At 40.9% G+C, this 20,089-nt stretch overlaps 1 pseudogene; it reads left to right on the top strand.

The window, feature by feature from the left end:
* The first annotated feature begins 11,741 nt into the window (after positions 1-11,741).
* LOC143764213 (pygopus homolog 1-like) lies at positions 11,742-12,926 on the top strand (annotated as a pseudogene).
* Positions 12,927-20,089: the final 7,163 nt, after the last annotated feature.

Genomic DNA, 20,089 nt, shown 5'->3' with positions numbered 1-20,089 from the left:
CCACTCGATCAGTTCATCTCTCCAAATAAACAATTTAACATTGACTGTATAAATCTTGACTCTTACAGGCTATCATCAACTGTTATACCCAAGCTGGAAGTGAAGTGTGAATATTTCACATCATACAAAGTAGAATGGAGCTGTCTCAGTTTGCTTCTAATTGCTTAATCAGCTTTCCATTCTCTCCTGACTGTAGTTAGCTCATTTTTTTATATATCAGGTTTCCCCTACGCACAATAAAAAAAGCAGAAAATTACCCAAATACATCCTGATTGTTTGATAAATACTTGCACAATAAATCTGACTTTTCGGGAAGTGTTCAGATACAGTGAAAAGACATTTTAGATTCACTTACAACTACAACTTTAGTGACAATAGTTTCCATCACTTTTCTGATATAAAGTGGTTGTAAACACAAGAAAACATTATTTGAGCAGAATTTGATAAGATAACCCCTTTTTAAAAATGAAGTAATTTAACTTCATTAACAAAATAACAGAAACTAGTCAAAGATATATGTGAGTAGTAGATGAGTAGCATGTCGATGGATTGCCTCTGAGTGATGGACACAGTGATAAACTAACCATGCAGGCAATACTGGGAACTCATGGTCATGGAAGGCCCACTACAGGACTCGCTTCACCTTCAAAGACTTGCAGTGCTCCATAACTACACTATGTTTCTTAGCTTCTGTGAACATTTAACATCTAATTGCTGGAGGAGGGTTACAATTCTGTGGATGTTTCTTTGCATAAAGGTTGTCCAGAAGAAGATGCAATTCTTCTTATTGGACATATCTTACATCTAGTAATACAAGTTTGCTTCACTGCAGTGAAGAAGGTTCAGCTCTAAGACCACACACAATCTGTAGAGTGTGGTGTGACAGTGTTTCTGGAATAAAGTAGCAATACATTTCTAACTCTGAAAAACCACCACACATGTTGTAGAAATAGGAATAAGGAGGTATTTTTCAGGTTCCAATTCAAGAATAAACTATTTGACATTCTTTTTCAACATGTGTCTTCAGAAAATGCATTATTAAAATATTTGGAATCAAAGGAACTTACCTGCTATGTCCAAAGCATGCAAATGTAATTTTTGTAGTCCAGGTAACCAAAAATGTCCTTTTATTATTCTTAAAAAATAATAATATTTTTATCTCAAATTTCTCATTTTAAACATTGTGAAATGTCTAAAATTAGCCTACATTAGTATTTGCTTTATAATATTATTTTAGAAATAAATAAATAAAATGGTTCAATTTCCATCACAAATGCAAATTCATGTGCTTTGTTTCTGCATTAATTTGTAATGTCAATGAGGATTGATAATGTCCTACTCTTCAGCAATTTGTTACAACAAAGAAGGCTGTTAGCTAAAAAGTGCTCTGGTAAGTGATGTTAACGGGATCAAGGCAAGTCAAGCCAATTCTTTTAAATCAGGGTCACTAAGAAAATACATGGTCTCTTGAAGCAGTCATCATTTATTCATAAGTGAACCTTCCTCCCTCTCATAGAATCTGTAAGCGCACAAGAAACAAAGCTTTATTAACTTTTCTTTAATACTGTTTTCCAAGAGTAGATATGCTGTATTTTGAAGCAAGAAACACATTTTATAAAGAAGCATAAATAAGTCATACAATGTCAAAATTATTCTAGCAATAGGCTAGCATGATACACAACAATGTTTGTAACAATTATTTACCACTTAACCCCTTACTGACCTCGGACGGGATAGTACGTCCGAGGTCAGCTCCCCTGCTTTGATGCAGGGCTCCGCGGTGAGCCCGCATCAAAGCCGGGACATGTCAGCTGTTTTGAACAGCTGACATGTGCCCACAATAGCGGCGGGTGAAATCGCGATTCACCCGCCGCTATTAACTAGTTAAATGCCGCTGTCAAACGCAGACAGCGGCATTTAACTACCGCATCCGGCCGGGCGGCTGGAAATGACGTCATCGCCGACCCACCGTCACATGATCGGAGGTCAGCGATACTTCAGAATGGTAACCATAGAGGTCCTTGAGACCTCTATGGTTACTGATCTCCGGCAGCTGTGAGCGCCACCCTGTGGTCGGCGCTCACAGCACACCTGCATTTCTGCTACATAGCAGCGAACAGCAGATCGCTGCTATGTGGCAGAGCCGATCGTGCTGTGCCTGCTTCTAGCCTCCCATGGAGGCTATTGAAGCATGGCAGAAGTAAAAAAAAAAGTTAAAAAAATGTGAAAAAAATAAAAAAAATATAAAAGTTTAAATCACCCCCCTTTCGCCCCAATCAAAATAAATCAATTAAAAAAAATCAAACCTACGCATATTTGGTATCGCCGCATTCAGAATCACCCGATCTATCAATAAAAAAAGCATTAACCTGATCGCTAAACGGCGTAATGAGAAAAAAATTTGAAACGAGAGAATTAAGTTTTTTTGGTCGCCGCAACATTTCATTAAAATGCAATAACGGGCGATCAAAAGAACGTATCTGCACCAAAATGCTATCATTAAAAATGCCAGCTCGGCACGCAAAAAATAAGCCCTCACCTGACCCCAGATCACGAAAAATGGAGACGCTACAAGTATCGGAAAATGGCGCATTTTTTTTTTTTGCAAAGTTTGGAATTTTTTTTCACCACTTAGTTGAAAAATAACCTAGTCATGTTAGGTGTCTATGAACTCGTAATGACCTGGAGAATCATAATAGCAGGTCAGTTTTAGCATTTAGTGGACCTAGCAAAAAAGCCAAAAAAACTAGTGTGGGATGGCACTTTTTTTGCAATTTCACTGCACTTGGAATTTTTTTCACTTTCAGGTTATCGACGTCTTAGATTACTGCTGCCAATTTAAAAATAATGAATTCCTGCTATTCTATTTCATTGGGCTAAACCTTTATGCCTTTAATGTCTCCTCCACCTCCCCCAATGCATCCTACATTATTCTTAGTTATTTTCCTTCATGTAGATTTAACCTACAAGGACAGAAAGGGTTTATCTTAATTCTGATATTTTTGTCCCATTGACTTGCATTGGTATCGGGTATCAGTATCGGCGATATCCAATATTTTTTGAATATCGGCCGATCCAATCCGATACCGATACTTCTGGATATCGGAAGGTATCGCTCAACACTACTCGTGACATATTGTACTTCATGATAGTGGTAATTTTGCAATTTTCCAACTTTGAATTTTCATGCCCTTAAATCACAGAGATATGTCGCATAAAATACTTAATAAGTAACATTTCCCACATGTCTACTTTACATCAGCACAATTTTGGGACCAATATCTTTGTTTGTTTGGAAGTTATAAGGGTTAAAAGTTAAACAGCGATTTCTCATTTTTACACCACCATTTTTTTTTAGGGACCACATCACATTTGAAGTCACTTTGAGGGGTCTATATGATAGAAAATACCCAAAAGTGACACCATTCCAAAACCTGCACCCCTGAATGTGCTCAAAACCACATTCAAGAAGTTTATTAACCCTTCAGGTGCTTCACAGGAATTTTCGGATTGTTTAAAAAAACTGAACATTTAACTTTTTTCACAAAAAATTAACTTCAGATCCAATTTTTTTTTATTTTACCAAGGGTAACAGGAGAAATTCTACCCCAAAATTTGTTGTACAATTTTTCCTGTGTATGCTGATACCCTATATGGGGGTAAACCACTGTTTGGGCACATGGCAGAGCTTGGTAGGGAAGCCATTTTACTTTTTCAACACATAATGGCTGGAATTAAGATTGGACACCATGTCGCATTTGGAGAGCCCCTGATGTGCCTTAATAGTGGAACCCCCCCCAAGTGACACCATTTTGGAAACTAGACCCCATAAGAAACTTATCTAGATGTGTGGTGAGCACTTTGAACCCACAAGTGCCTCACAGAAGTTTATAAAGTAGAGCCATATAAATAAAAAAATCACATTTTTTTCACAAAAATGATATTTTTGCCCAAATTTTTTATTTTCCCAAAGGTAACAGGAGAAATTGGACCCCAGAAGTTGTCCAATTTGGCCTGAGTATGCCGATACCCCATATGTGGGGGTAAATCACTGTTTGGACCCACAGCAGAGCTCGGAAGGGAACGAACACCGTTTGACTTTTTCAACACACAATTGGCTGGAATTTAGATCAGACGGAATGTCACATTTGGAGAGCCCCTGATGTGCCTAAATAGTGGAAAACCCTCAATTCTAACTCCAACCCTAACCCCAACACACCCCTAACCCTAATCCCAACCCTAAACATAACCCTAACCACAAACCTAACCCTAACACACCCCTAACCCTAATCCCAACCCTAATCCCAACACTAGCCATAATCCCAAAGGTAAAAATAATACAAACCCTAACCCCAACTCTAGCCCCAACCCTAACACTTTCTTTAGCCCCAACCCTAACCCTAACTCTAAATTTAGCCCCAACCCTAATCCTAACTTTATCTCCAACCCTAACCCTAGCTTTAACCCAACTCAATTTAGCCCAAATCTAACCCTAATGGGAAAATTAAATCATTGTCAGCTGAGACTCTGGAGAAATTCAGATGCCGGGGGGTGCTATAACAAACCTCAGCACCGTTAAAATGCGTCGCTTTGGTTTAAGTACCCTTAACTGCCACCATTAAAAGGCATATTGGCGGTCTTTAAGGGGTTAAATGTAACTATCATCATACTCCCCTACTCACGCCGATCGCTGGCAGAGCAGCGGAGAAAGATGAGAGCTATGTTCAGCACCTGGCACCGGCGAACAGTGCTTACTGCAATGCTTTTTCCTTGGAGCCCGTTCGTAGTATTACACAGATGTACACTGACATCTCCGGTACCTGAAATATCAGGACGTGTGAAAGAGGCCTTATAGCGGGTTTTTATGTTTGGCTGCTGTCACATGCTAAAAGATGCTTTTTATTGCAAAAAATTGTTTTGGCATCACCACATGTTGAGGGCTACCATTTTTCCATATTTTGGCCCACCGAGTCATGTGAGGTCTTGATTTTTGCGGGATGAGCTGATGTTTTTATTGGTATAATTTTCTGGCACATGACATTTTTTGATCACTTTCTATTCCGATTATTGTGGGACAGAATGAGCAAAAACCACCAATTCATTAATTTCTTTTTTTTTTGAGGGGGGGGTGCATTTATACTGTTCCGTGTGTGGTAAAATTGATAAGGCAGTTTTAGTCTTCAGGTAGGTATGATTACAGCGATACCTCATTTATTTCTTTTTTTATGTTTTGCCACTTTTATATAATAAAAACTATTTTATAGAAAAAAATAATTGTTTTTGCATCACTTTATTCTGACAGCTATAACTTTTTTATTTTTTTGCTGATGATGCTGTATCATGGCTCATTTTTTGCGGGACAAGATGATGTTTTCAGTGGTACCATTGATATTTATATATGTCTTTTTGATCACGTGTTATTCCACTTTTTGCTATGTGGCATGATGATAAAGCATTGTTTCTTGCCTTGTTTTTTTATGGTGTTCACTAAAAGGGTTAACTTGTGGGACAGTTTTATAGGTCGGGTCATTACAGATGCGGCGATACCAAATATGTGTACTTTTATAGTTTAGATTTTTTTTCATTCAAATATTTTTTAGTGAAAGAATAAATATTGATTTTTTGTTATTATTTATTATATTATTTAAATAAAATATTTTTACAATTATGTCAAAATATTTTTTTTACTTTACTTTAACTTTGCTCTTTCACTTTTTCCACTATGGGACAATCATTTTTTACAGGCTGATCACTTCTATAGCAGGCTGATGAAGCAGTATCTGCATGCTATAGTAGATGTCAGCGCTGCACTTACTGCACACTGACCTGAGAGACTTCCTGATCATGCACTGCGCATGACTGGGAAGTTTCTCAGCTCTGGTAATCCTGATATCGTCATGACGATATCAGGTTACCATGGCAGAAAACGTGACCCCGCGTCATGCAGCAGGATCTACGATCAAAGGCAGAGGGGCTGTCAGCCCTCTGCCTGCTCCTGGAATGCTGCGATCATGTTTGATCGCAGTATTCCAGGGGTTAAAGTGCCGGGTGTCAGCTGTGAGAAACAGCTGACATCCAGCCACAATAGGTCACACACCACCCGTGTGTGAGGACGATCACTGAGACGTACTATCCCATCCAAGGTCATACGGGCCAAGGGCACATGGACGGGATAGTATGTCAGATGTCAGAAAGGGGTTAAAAGTAGTCACATGCACTTTCTTTTCTCCCACTATACATTTTTTAGAATCTGAAGTAGAAAAAAACTCTCAAAATGCTGAACATATGACCAGCAAATTATTTAGCAAAATAAATTAATGGGAATAATTTTTCAAACATTTTTTGAGTGATTTATCAGGTATATTTCATTACAGACTAGCTTCAAAGGACTGTTCTCAATACAATTTTTGAGGAGTTCAAAAGCTTTGAGGTTTTTTTTAGGAGGCGTTTTTTAATGAGCTTTTGCAGCTTTATTCTTTTCTTTGAGTTTCCTGAAACTAGACTAGGGATGAGAGAACGTGCTCTGTGATACTTGAGTATCTGGGTCCTTGGATGTTTTCGGTAATTGATGAGCATTGTCTGGTGCTTGGATGGAATGCTCAGGAATGCCTGCCAGATGTAAACATGCGGGGATTGCTTACCAGTCACTGTAATGCTGTAGCCATCTTGGCAGTGGCATTACTGTGATTGGCTGGCCACATTAGCTCATCAGAGGTTATAAAAGGACCAGTGCCACCACGCTCGGATTACTGACACCATTACACAGCTCATGGACAGTTCTGATTGGAGGTAGAGAGTAGTTTTCCAGGCCTGTGTGCACAATTTCAAGAGATCAGAGTTCTCTAGTTGTGATACTGTTGCTGAACCTCAATATAAACATTCTTTTAAGGGCTAACGTTGTGCTTTGCCATTTCTGTGCAATACATCCTGCATTTAGCCTAGGGACAGCTGCTGGAGAAAGGAGAGTGGATGAATACAGCCTATCTCACTGTATAAATGACCCCTTTAGAATGACAGGAAATATTATCCCTAATTGTAAATGATTTGCAGACCCTGTTCTGGAATGCAGATAAAACCGAATCACTTACAATTAGGGATAATATTTCCTGTTATTCTAAAGGGGTCATTTATACAGTGAGATGCCCATGTGATAAACTGTATGTGGGCCGCACGAAGAGGAGGCTTAAAGAAAGAATCAAGGAACACCTTGTCAATATTGGCAAGGGTTTTATGGGGCACCCTTTGTCGCGCTACTTTGCAGATAAGCACAATCGGTCATGCAGCAGCACCTCTTTTTGCGTGATTCAAATTGTTAAAGAAAATCCAAGCTGCAGCGACTATCTGAAAAGCATGTCGAAAGTGGAATCCAAATGGATTTTCACATTGGACAGTCTGGCCCCAAGGGACTCAATTATGAAATCGAATTGTATGCCCTGTAAGGAGAGGGTCCCCCCCCCCCTTTTCTTTATAGGAGGAGTTTTTAATGGAGTAAGTAGTTTTAGTTTTAAAATGAGTAGTTTCATTTTATTGTAAATGGGAGCATTATTTTTTATTTTTAACTAGTTTTGTGCCGTTGGACTAGTTGCACTAGTTTTTAAAAAAATTGTGGGCATTAAATATGTTTGTCTTTATGGTTTTATTCAGTCTCTTGTTCATGTTCATTTTGACATGATTGCACTGTGAGGAGATGCTCGTCAAGAAAATAGAAGAGTGCACAGTGGCAATTTGTCATAAATTGTCATTTATAGCAGTAGAAAATGAGTTTAATTACAGTATGTTTTTATGGGTTAGGGCTTTTACTATGCAGTGATGATTTTAAGGTTTATTATTAAAAGCATCCTTATTAAAGGTTTATAGTTTTAATTAAAATTTAAGGTTGGGGCACATTCTGCCACCAGTCGGGAATTGGGTGGGATCATCAATGTGTTACGAAGTCACTACTAATATTCTCATTTGCAGTAGGATAGGGTGCAGTATTCCTGTCGAAGGGTATCTGAGATGTTTTGCCATTGTACAGACTCTCACTGTTTGAATATGGAGGTGGTCTTAGTTGGAGGGTGGTTACACGCTGTGCACGGCATCTGAGAATGTGGCTATATAACAATCAGTATTGGCAGGGGAGCCATACCTTGAGAAAGAGGGTTGTTTCCCTCAAAATGCGTCGGGATTGGCCCCTGCTTGTGTCCATCTCACGGACAGGTGACGTCAGTGCTTAGCCACGCCCCTCACTTGCTACGCTACTGCTCGGCGGCGCCATTGGCCAAGGCTGCCTGCCGATTCCCTCAGCGGCGAGCATATTGGGGAATTTTGCACTACGGGAGGACGCTCCCTTCTAGATCTGTGCACTACCGACACCACGATCCTTCCAGCAACACGGAGGATGTCTTTGTAGCAGCCAACCTCCAAATTCAGGGGACACGCCATCTTCTAATTGTAAGGTAGGGGACTGGAGGTCACTCACTCCACAGTCATACGTTTTAATGACGGTCAAGCAATACCTGGCTCATCAAACCAGCTTACTCCCTAATTCCTCTGCAACCTTCAACTATTGGGTATCAAAACTTTACACCCGGCATCAGCTGTCCTTCTATGCCATGGAGGTGTTGTGGTGTTCTGCAGCTGAATGGGTTTTTATTGCCACCGGGGGTGGTCATAACAGACAGGCACTTTCGCCTGTCAACAGAAAGTGCTGATAGGCTCACTCTGATAAAAATGAACAAAGCCTGGATTAGCCTCAACTTTTCCATACCACCAGATGATAGGAGAACATAAAGTGTTTTTAATCTTCAAAATTTGAATGAGTGCCTCCAGTTGTTGCCTTCAAGAGTCTATGGATGACCCTGTTTGTAATTTTTGGCAGGCTTTGCACTATGTGGAGAACTTTTATGAGTGTAGGATTACCACAACTACACTTTGCTCACAATATTTGAATGAATCACTACAGTTGGTGCTTTCAAGGGTGTATGGATGACCTTGCTTGTAATTTTTTGTCTGAAATTGCACTGTGTGCAGAGCCTTTATGAGTGTAGGAGTACCACAACTACACTTTCATTTCAATATTTTAATGAGGCCCTCCAGTTGTTTCCTTCATGGATCTATCGATGACCCTGCTTGTAATTATTGACAGGTTTGCACTGTGTGCAGTGCTTTTATTAGTGTTGGAGTACCACAACTACACTTTGCTCACACTATTTGAGGTTTCCTTCAGGATCTGCTTCAAACAAGTGACTCATTTTTTACCACTATTTTTTTTCTAAACCTCTTCAGGAAATGAAATATGACCCCCAGACACCAAGAAAGTGAATTTCCCATAGGAATTAATTAGAAGGTTTTTAAATCTCTGTTTGATAAGTATGTTGGTGAGAATCTGCTCCATAAAAACTGTTAAAAAAACCTCAATGTGAACATGGCCTTAAATTCCTTTACAAAATTATTATGGGAACTAAAATGAGGCCTAAAACTAACATCAACTTAAGGTTCTTCTTCCTGCTATGTTTAAGTTTTAGAACATAAAAAAATCCTGTTTATTTTCTATAAATTCACCTTTTACAACATGTCAGAATCTTCCCATTAAATTAGAGCAGAATCAATATGTTTATAACAATGTGACACTACTTATCTCTTAGCTAGAGTGCTAATGCTATTCTTTCATGTCTTGAAATTAAATGCATTCATCAAAGTAATAAAAAGAAATTATTAAGATCAATGTCCTAGAGACTGTGGCGTAATGTCTAAATAATGAAATGCAATGAACTCAAAACACAAGCATTGAATTGCTTTATAATTATCCAAACCAATGTATTGGGGCTTGGAGTTTCAATTTCTACCTGTGGATGATAAATTTACTTCCCTCAATTAACTGACAGAAGCATAGCGCTCCCAGATGGATATAAAGCAGGCCTTTTGGAATCTTATAATAAATGAACATTATAAATACACCCTTGTGGCAAACAATGATCTTTATATCAATATTGAAAACCTAGAGTGAGTAATAAATATATACTCCAGTTAACATGAAATTTGTAACAAAACAAAAGAACATTCATGCAGAATGTGTATACAAGTGATGATATTTGCCAACAAAAAGAGCATGATAAAGGGACATTGTAGCATCCCATATTTGTTCAAAATCACTACAATAGTGTTTACATATGTCAAATCATGTATTCTAATTATGTCGCAGTGGATCTGCTTTGGATTATAATCAATATTTTAATCTGTTGCGTCACACATGTAATTGAGGTAGGACTAGTCCAGGAAGGGTCTCTTCCCCAGGCAAGAATAGACCAGAAAGGGTCTCTTCCCCAGACTAATCTTGCTTTGAGACTGTTCAATGAAAACAAGTGACGTCTCAAGGGGATAAAGGGGGTGCGTCCAGCGGTGTGCCTCAGTTTCGGTAAGATGACCCTTTTATTCAACTTAACATAGGTTGATTTTTGTGACCATATGTATTAAGGGGGCAGTATGGGAGAGGAATCCCCAGAGAAGATTCTACAACAGCCACTGGGCTATATTGATTAATGTCCTCCCTCCATTAACCTTTGGGAGCAGGTGTATGGACATTGTAGGTGATGGGGTCCTTAAAATATCATGTTGATTGAAGCCCTTTAGTATTACATTTAGTGCGGCCAGTGTTGGTGTCCTTTTTAATCACATCTTTTAAATCTTGTTTGTTAATATATGTTTGATGGTCTGTTTCAATAAAGGTTGTTATAGAAATGTTGCCAAAAACTCCAATGTTTCTCCTTTTTGAATATAATTATCGTGGAGTGGTATGTAAGTAGCTAGGCATTAATTGCTTGGCATATTGAACAATATGAGTCTGGGTATTTTTGCATTAAACTGTAGAAATCTCTAGAAATAACATATTGTTTACAGCCCTAGCTTTTGTTTTTCATACTAACTACTACTACTGATAGACCTCAACAGTGAAAAAATAAAATAGTTAAATTTAATGTGTAGATACAATAAAACACATATGTGTATACTAAATGTGCTGTATTTACTCTCAGATCTAGCGATTTGGTTCTTTGTAGGACATTATATAAAAAAACAGGATTAATAGGGACTGAAATAAAGCCTTATTTTGTAACCAAGCATATTTACACCAAATAAAAGAAATTGTTTTATAAGACTTTTTTTTACATACTGTAAGTGTATTTACAACTAAGGATTATCTAAGAAAAAAGTCTATGTATCCTTTGCTGTTTGTGTTCATCCAATCCATTCTCTGAATGTTCTTTTAATTCCGCAGCTGAAGCATTAGCTATATTAAAAAGGAAAATGTCACAGAATGTCAACTCAGTAAATGTCATCAAGAAATAAAGAAATGGTGACCCACCAGATTTTCATATGAAATAAGTATTCTTCTTGAGGACAATTTTATGCAGCTAAGGCTTTTACATGATCCATTTTATTATTTCCAGCTACACATTGTAAAATAGTTTTTTTTCCAATCTGATTATAAAATCGGTTAAATTTGCCGCAAATAACTGTACTTTTTTATACATACTTAATTATATTGCTACAAGCTATTTCTATGATCAAATCTAAATCTACTAAATACAGTGGGTTGATCCCTTGCTGATTTTGTAAGTTTGCCCTCTGACCAAGACATGAACAGTCTATAATTTTAAGGGTAGGTTAATTTTAACATTGAGAGATAGAATATCAAAAATAAAATCCAGATTGTATCAGGAGGAGGGCAGGTCTGGGCCTAGGATGTACCTCGGAACAGGCATATGGACAAGTCAGTGTGGGACAGGACAGGAGATGTTGGAGGTATGGAAGGGTTAATCAGACCCAGCTCAAATTTGGGATGCCCTGAAAAGAAGAAATGCAAATCAACTGTGCAGGGGTCTATGCTTCCTCCTCTGTCAGAATATGCTCCACCAACAATCACCACCTCAGACCATCTCATTGCCTCAAATCCTATTGATGATGGACATAGCATATCCCCTCTTTCAGAGTACACTTACTTTGGAAAACCAAAATATATCAATAATGAGCCATTTAACACTTTTAAGATGCCACCTAATACTTACCCAAAGAGGTCCTTACGGAATGGTGGCTCCCAAAGCTTTAGAGATCAGCCATTATCCTTTCCAAAAGAAATGAGACGTATGTCTCTGGGGAGAACATTCTCATTCAGCAATATTCAGGAAAAATCGCCTTTTGAGAATGATTCCTATTTTAACAGTGGACTTGGACAAACTATTGCCATGCCAGGGCAACACTTTAGACCTACCCATGATCAAAATATCATTCACATAACCAGTCTCACCTCTGGCCAACGAAACCACATTGAGCCTTCAAATTACAGGGCTCAAAGTGGCAAAGTGCACTTTATCCAGCATCACGAGGGAAGCCATCAATTTGAACTAGCACAGCCTCCCTTTCTTCCTCCAAAAATATCTATCTATGGACAAGAATCTGATCCTGCATCCAATAAAAATAACCTGAACCTAATTGCAATCGACGAGAACTCCCATCCAGGTGATTTCAACCAGCATACTACTGCTCCACGTGATTGTAAAAATCACATACATACTTCAGATAATTTGCAGTTCGAAACCATAGACCTAACTAATTGTGGTCCTGGTAATGGAGCCCACAGCAAAATTTCACTTCCTAAGCTTTCTAAAACTGGTGTGACAACTAGTGAGAAAAGCAATTGATGGCTTCTCCAATCCAGTTATTCTGGTCCTTTACCCACCGACACAATGTATCAATGTGGGATTTGTTCTATTGAAGTTAATAATGTTGGGGATGCCATCATAGTTTCTTGTTGGACGTGGCTTCATCGAGCATGTATTGGGATGACCAAGATCGCATATGCAATGCTTACAGCAGAAACCTCAGCGATTTGGGGTTGCAATACTTGTATGGCAAAGAAAGATGTTCAGCTGGTGTGCATTCAAAAATAATAAACCCCCCTTCATCATTTTTTTTTAATAAACGAAGCCATATATTTGCTTATATTGACAGTGTATAACAAGAGAAGACCTGCCTTACCAGAATTAGTCCCATTCTCCTGTTTCCTGTTGAAATCTCATCATCATGCAACAAGAGACACCAAAGCTTTTCCCCAAACCATCCACCAATATTATGTACATTATTAGTATAAATCTGAAGGTTTCTGAAGGTCTTCAGTTTTTTCCTCTGCTGTCATGATCTGACATGATATGCTGCTCTATGATATTTTGCACTATTTTAAAATACTATATACATATATATATATATTTTTTATACTATTTTTTTTTTTAGTGGCAGCACCAAGTGCAAGCCTAAGTGAAAAAGAGAAAAAAACCCACACTTTTATTGTGGGAATTGCACTGTTGATTTAATGGTTGTGCAAGGTTATCATTTGTGCGTTTTGAATCACGATACTCATTCCTTTTAAATGTAATATCTAGATTTACCACAATGTCTTGAATTTTAATATAATTACCACTTTGTAGTCTACACTGTAAGGCTGCCGTCACACTAGCAGTATTTGGTCAGTATTTTACATCAGTATTTGTAAGGCAAAAGCAGGAGTGGAACAATTAGGGTATGTTTCCACGTTCAGGAAACGCTGCGTGTTTGACGCTGTGTACAGCCGCAGCGTCAAACACGCAGCGTCCAGATGTTACAGTATAGTGGAGGGGATTTCATGAAATCCCATCTCCACTATGCATTAAAAGACGCATGCGGCAGACCCGCGGAAACAGACATGCGGCGCGTCTTTTAAGAACGCAGCATGTCCTTACAATGAGCAAAACACGCAAGAACACCGCAGGTGACCTGCCAGTGACCTCAGGTGCAGATTTGGTCAGGATTTTACCTGCATAAAATCCTGACCAAATCCTGATGCAATCCTGAACGTGGATACATACCCTTAGGGTATGTTTCCACGGTAAGTAAACGCTGCTTGTTTGACGCTGCAGCGTCAAACAAGCAGCGTCCAGATGTTCCAGCATAGTGGAGGGGATTTTATGAAATCCCATCTCCACTATGCGTGGAAACCCGCACGCGGCGGCCCTGCGACTCCGGACATGCTGCGCGTCTTTTCAGATCGCAGCATGTCCGTACACCTTGCGGGGACGCAGCGTCCCCGCAAGGCATATCACAGGGCCCTATGGTGAGGGGTGCGATGATCCCGGATGTGTACTGTACACATCCGGCACCATCGCGTCCCAGAAAGGGGGCGGGGCTTAGCGCCGAGCGGCTTCGCCGCTGCGGCGATACCGCCGCCCCTCCGGACCGTGGAGCCATACCCTTAGAGGAAAAGTATAACAGAAACATATGTCACCACTTCTGCATTTATCACCCACTCCTGGTTTTGGCTTACAAATACTGATGTAAAATACTGACCAAATACTGCTAGTGTGACGGCAGCATTACAGTGTATCGCATAAGTGATCAAGTGATCACAGATTGAAGTTCCTGGAGGGGGGAGGACTAAAAAAAAAAACTTAAAAAATTAATTAATTAAAGAAAAACCTATTAAAATACAGTTTTCCTAAATATAAAAAATAGAAATATAAATAAAGTTCAAAATTTAAAATAAAAGCAAAATCTAAAAAAAAAAAAAAAAAAATTGGTACTATCATGTGCATAATTGGCTAAATTTATAAAATATAATTTACCCCTTACAGTAAGTGGCAAAATGAAAAAATGGTAGAATCTATGTTTTTGGTCACTGTCAGTGGGGGATGTCATTAGGTAAAAAGAAGCACTTTAGGCTCCATTCTAGTGTCCACATAATACTGACATGGCTGATAGATCAGGTCATGACCCGGACTTAAAATTTGCCCAACCATGCAGATACTCATTGAACATCAGCACTCAACTACATAGTGAGCCGCTGGCAATGGTTCCTGCCTGCCGATCCCATTTTCCGTCCACTAGACCTTTCAATTTCCTGCATTCTGACATTCTGCGCACACACTCAAAACCACCTCAATGCACATTGAGCTTTACAAGTGTCAGTGTTTGGACACTGTTTTTGGGCAGATTTTGCCCTCTGTCCCCGGCATGGAATTGGAATCAGCTCCTCTGGGTGATGGGTCAGTTGCAACCTTTCATCTTCGCCTATCGCCTGGACTAGAGATGATCGAATATTTTAATGGTTGGTTCAGACTACCATTGTCAGAAAAATTTAAAGATAGTACACGAGTAGTTGAGTCCAAGGACGTGGAGGCCTGAAGGTCTCAGAGGTCCACTGCTACAAGCAACACGCATGAAGGAGACCCAACCGGGAGTGTTCACATTTCCAAAAATTATTGGCAGACACCACAAAAGTGGAAGCAATTTCACCACAGTAGAAATAGTATAACAGGGACCGACAGGTCTTTCACTACACCCAATCCAGCAGATGGACACCCAACAAGGAGTGTTCACATTTCCATTAGTTATTGGCAGACACCACCAAAGTGGCATGGTTTTTATGCTATATTTGATCAAAAACAGTTTTACTAATAACTTGTTATTTAAATGCACTTCTGCTTTTTACTTATTTAGTTACAGAAGGGTTTTTGCTCATTTTTTTTCTTGTAGGTTTTGTATGTTTTATGGCCAATGTAAACATGCGTTTATGTTTTGCATGTATACCAACTCAACCACACTCAATTTTTGTGTTTTTTCTTTGTATTTTTGCATTCTGTGCAAGCCGGGTATGGCCTTCCTTTCCTGAGCTGGAAATTACACTTAAAAGCTTCCCCAGTCTGTTGTCCATTTGTTGGGACCTGGTCCGTTTGTCTGCCCTTATTCACACACTGAGGTCAACTTTGACACATGGTAAGGTTTTTAATATTAGCCAGTATAGGACCGTCCCGAACAGAGTTGCCTTGTCGAGGTGGGATGGCTTTTATGCTATTTTTGATCAAAAACAGTATTAGTAAGAATTCTGTGTTATTTAAATGCGCTTTTGCTTTTTACTTATTTAGCTACAGCAGGGTTTTTGCTCATTTTGTTTCTTGTAGGTTTTGTATGTTTTATGGCCAATGTGAACATACGTTTATGTGTTGCATGTATACCAACTCAAACCAAGCTCAATTTTTGTGTTTTATCAATTTCATCACAGTAGAAATAGTATAAAAGGGACCAACAGGTCTTCCATTCCACCCAATGCAGCAGATGGACACCCAACAAGAAACAACAAGAAATGAGTGCCTGACACCACCAAAGTGGAATAATAGAATAGAATAGAATAGAAATAGTATAATTTGGACAGAGACCTCTTTCCAGTACAGCTCACCCAGGAAATGTAGACCAACCATGACAGCAGCAGCCACAGCAGGCACAGAAGCCACACTAAAGATATCACACAGTGCAGTTAGGTGACAAATTAAGCATCACACTAAAAAATGCAATATCACCTAGTCTGTATAGATTGGGGTGCAAAAGGCCTTGGAGATCCATGACTTGTTCATCTTAATGAAAGATAGGTGGTCTACACTTTTAGGGGACAGCTGGCTGCGCTTTTCTGTCAGAACACCAGCAGCAGCGCTGAAGATACGTTCTGAGAGAATGCTTACTGCCAGGCATGATAAAACCTCCAAGGCATGTAAGGCAAGCTCAGGCCACTCATCAATTTTGGAAGACCAAAATGTGAAAGAGTCCAAACCCTCCCTGATGGTACTGATTAGGGTTGAGCGACTTTGACTTTTTTAGGGTCGAGTCGGGTTTTGCCGAACTCGACTATCTCAAAAGTCGGGTCGAGAGAAATCGGCCGATTATCTCGTAAAGTCGGGATCGGCCGAAACACGAAACCCAATGCAAGTCAAAGGGGCAGCATAGTCGGCAGTGAGTGGGGGCCAGGAAAACACCTAGAGTGGCCATTTTAATGCCAAAAACATCCATTCTTGTTAATGAAGCTTGTCAATCTTAATTTCCCTTATAATAATAGTTAGGCATTGGAAATTGGGGGTCATTTGGCAAAAGTTTTTGGGGGTAGGGCTGGTTCAAGTATTTTGTGGGCCCAGGAAATCTGGACCACGTCACGGCAGTGGCGCAGGGAGAGGTAAGTATTTCAACTTTGCAAGTGCTGTGATCCTGAGCAAGCAGGGGGGGCCCACTCTTTGGCATTGGCACTGGCACAGGGCCCCTCAAAGTACGGCGGTGTGTTTGCACGGCGGGGGCGCCTCCCACCGGCAGCGACACTTTTGCGTACTATGAGGGGCCCTGTGCCAGTGACGTCGCCAACGAGTATTCCCCCCCACCTGATGAAGGAACCAGCACTTTCATCTGCACCTTCCTCTTTGTCCCCATGTAAGGTGGTTTAGTATGCGGGAAGGGGAACCTGACTTTCAGCAAGGACACATTCTGGCTGTGTAGCATGCAAGGGGAATGTAGTGGTCTGGGTCAATGTACTAGCAGACTCATCTAGCAGTGGCTGGGCAATGGGCAGGATGAGGAGGAAACACAGATATAGGGCCAAAGAATAAAGTAGGCTAAATGCAGTTCAAAATTGGTAACAGGACTAAACAGGCGGCATTGCTCTGTTCAGTGGAGGAGCAAACCCAGGAGCAGCAGACACCGTTTTAAGGGCCCAACCACACTAGTAGGCCAAATGCAGTTAAATATCTGCTACTATAGGCCGAAAGCCTAAAGACTGAAGCTCAGCTTTATACAGTGGAGGACAACACCAGGGAGCGGCACACACCATTAGTAGGGCCCAACCAAAGTTGAAGGCCAAATGCAGTTTAATATCTGATACTATAGGCCGAAAGCCTAAAGACTGAAGCTCAGCTTTATACAGTGGAGGACAACACCAGGGAGCGGCACACACCGTTAGTAGGGCCCAACCAAAGTTGAAGGCCAAATGCAGTTTAATATCTGAAACTATAGGCCGAAAGCCTAAAGACTGAAGCTCAGCTTTATACAGTGGAGGACAACACCAGGGAGCGGCACACACCGTTAGTAGGGCCCAACCAAAGTTTAAGGCCAAATGCAGTTTAATATCTGATACTATAGGCCGAAAGCCTAAAGACTGAAGCTCAGCTTTATATAGTGGAGGACAACACCAGGGAGCGGCACACACCGTTACTAGGCCCCAACCAAAGTAGTAGGGCAACTGCAGTGTTACATTTAAAAATACATAATGAGAGCCTGAAGGTTGAAGCTCAGACAAGGAAACAAGGAGGAGAACACCAAGGAGGAGGAGAACATCAAGGAGCGGCAGACACCGTTACTAGGCCCCAACCCAGGTAGCAGGGCAACTGCAGTGTTACATTTAAAAATACTTTATGAGAGCCTGAAGGTTAAAGCTCAGACAAGGAAACCAGGAGGAGAATACCAAGGAGCGGCAGACACCGTTACTAGGCCCCAACCAAAGTAGTAGGGCAACTGCAGTGTGACATTAAAAAATATTCAATGAGAGCCTGAAGGTTGAAGCTCAGCTTTTTCAGTGGAGGACAACACCAGGGAGCGGCAGACACCGTTACTAGGCCCCAACCCAGGTAGCAGGGCAACTGCAGTGTTACATTTAAAAATACTTAATGAGAGCCTGAAGGTTGAAGCTCAGACAAGGAACCCATGAGGAGAACACCAAGGAGGAGGAGAACACCTAGGAGCGGCAGACACCGTTACTAGGCCCCAACCCAGGTAGCAGGGCAACTGCAGTGTTACATTTACAAATACTTAATGAGAGCCTGAAGGTTGAAGCTCAGACAAGGAAACCAGGAGGAGAACACCAAGGAGGAGGAGAACACAAAGGAGCGGCAGACACCGTTACTAGGCACCAACCCAGGTAGCAGGGCAACTGCAGTGTTACATTTAAAAATACATAATGAGAGCCTGAAGGTTGAAGCTCAGACAAGGAAACCAGGAGGAGAACACCAAGGAGGAGGAGAACACCAAGGAGCGGCAGACACCGTTACTAGGCCCCAACCCAGGAAGCAGGGCAACTGCAGTGTTACATTTAAGAATACTTAATGAGAGCCTGAAGGTTGAAGCTCAGACAAGGAAACCAGGAGGAGAACACCAAGGAGGAGGAGAACACCAAGGAGCGGCAGACACCGTTACTAGGCCCCAACCCAGGTAGCAGGGCAACTGCAGTGTTACATTTAAAAATACTTAATGAGAGCCTGAAGGTTGAAGCTCAGACAAGGAAACCATGAGGAGAGCACCAAGGAGGAGGAGAACATCAAGGAGCGGCAGACACCATTACTAGGCCCCAACCCAGGTAGCAGGGCAACTGCAGTGTTACATTTAAAAATACTTAATGAGAGCCTGAAGGTTGAAGCTCAGACAAGGAAACCAGGAGGAGAACACCAAGGAGGAGGAGAACACCAAGGAGCGGCAGACACCGTTACTAGGCCCCAACCCAGGTAGCAGGGCAACTGCAGTGTTGCATTTAAAAATACTTTATGAGAGTCTGAAAGTTGAAGCTGAAACAAAGAAACCAGGAGGAGAACACCAAGGAGGAGGAGAACACCAAGGAGTGGCAGACACCGTTACTAGGCCCCAACCCAGGTAGCAGGGCAACTGCAGTGTTACATTTAAAAATACTTAATGAGAGCCTGAAGGTTGAAGCTCAGACAAGGAACCCATGAGGAGAACACCAAGGAGGAGGAGAACACCAAGGAGCGGCAGACACCGTTACTAGGCCCCAACCCAGGTAGCAGGGCAACTGCAGTGTTACATTTACAAATACTTAATGAGAGCCTGAAGGTTGAAGCTCAGACAAGGAAACCAGGAGGAGAACACCAAGGAGGAGGAGAACACCAAGGAGCGGCAGACACCGTTACTAGGCCCCAACCCAGGAAGCAGGGCAACTGCAGTGTTACATTTAAGAATACTTAATGAGAGCCTGAAGGTTGAAGCTCAGACAAGGAAACCAGGAGGAGAACACCAAGGAGGAGGAGAACACAAAGGAGCGGCAGACACCGTTACTAGGCACCAACCCAGGTAGCAGGGCAACTGCAGTGTTACATTTAAAAATACATAATGAGAGCCTGAAGGTTGAAGCTCAGACAAGGAAACCAGGAGGAGAACACCAAGGAGGAGGAGAACACCAAGGAGCGGCAGACACCGTTACTAGGCCCCAACCCAGGTAGCAGGGCAACTGCAGTGTTACATTTAAGAATACTTAATGAGAGACTGA

Source organism: Ranitomeya variabilis, chromosome 1, assembly GCF_051348905.1.
Source record: "Ranitomeya variabilis isolate aRanVar5 chromosome 1, aRanVar5.hap1, whole genome shotgun sequence".
NCBI classification, from domain to species: Eukaryota; Metazoa; Chordata; class Amphibia; order Anura; family Dendrobatidae; genus Ranitomeya; species Ranitomeya variabilis.
Note: the sequence above shows the minus strand (reverse complement) of the source record. Positions and strands in the feature narration are given on the sequence as shown.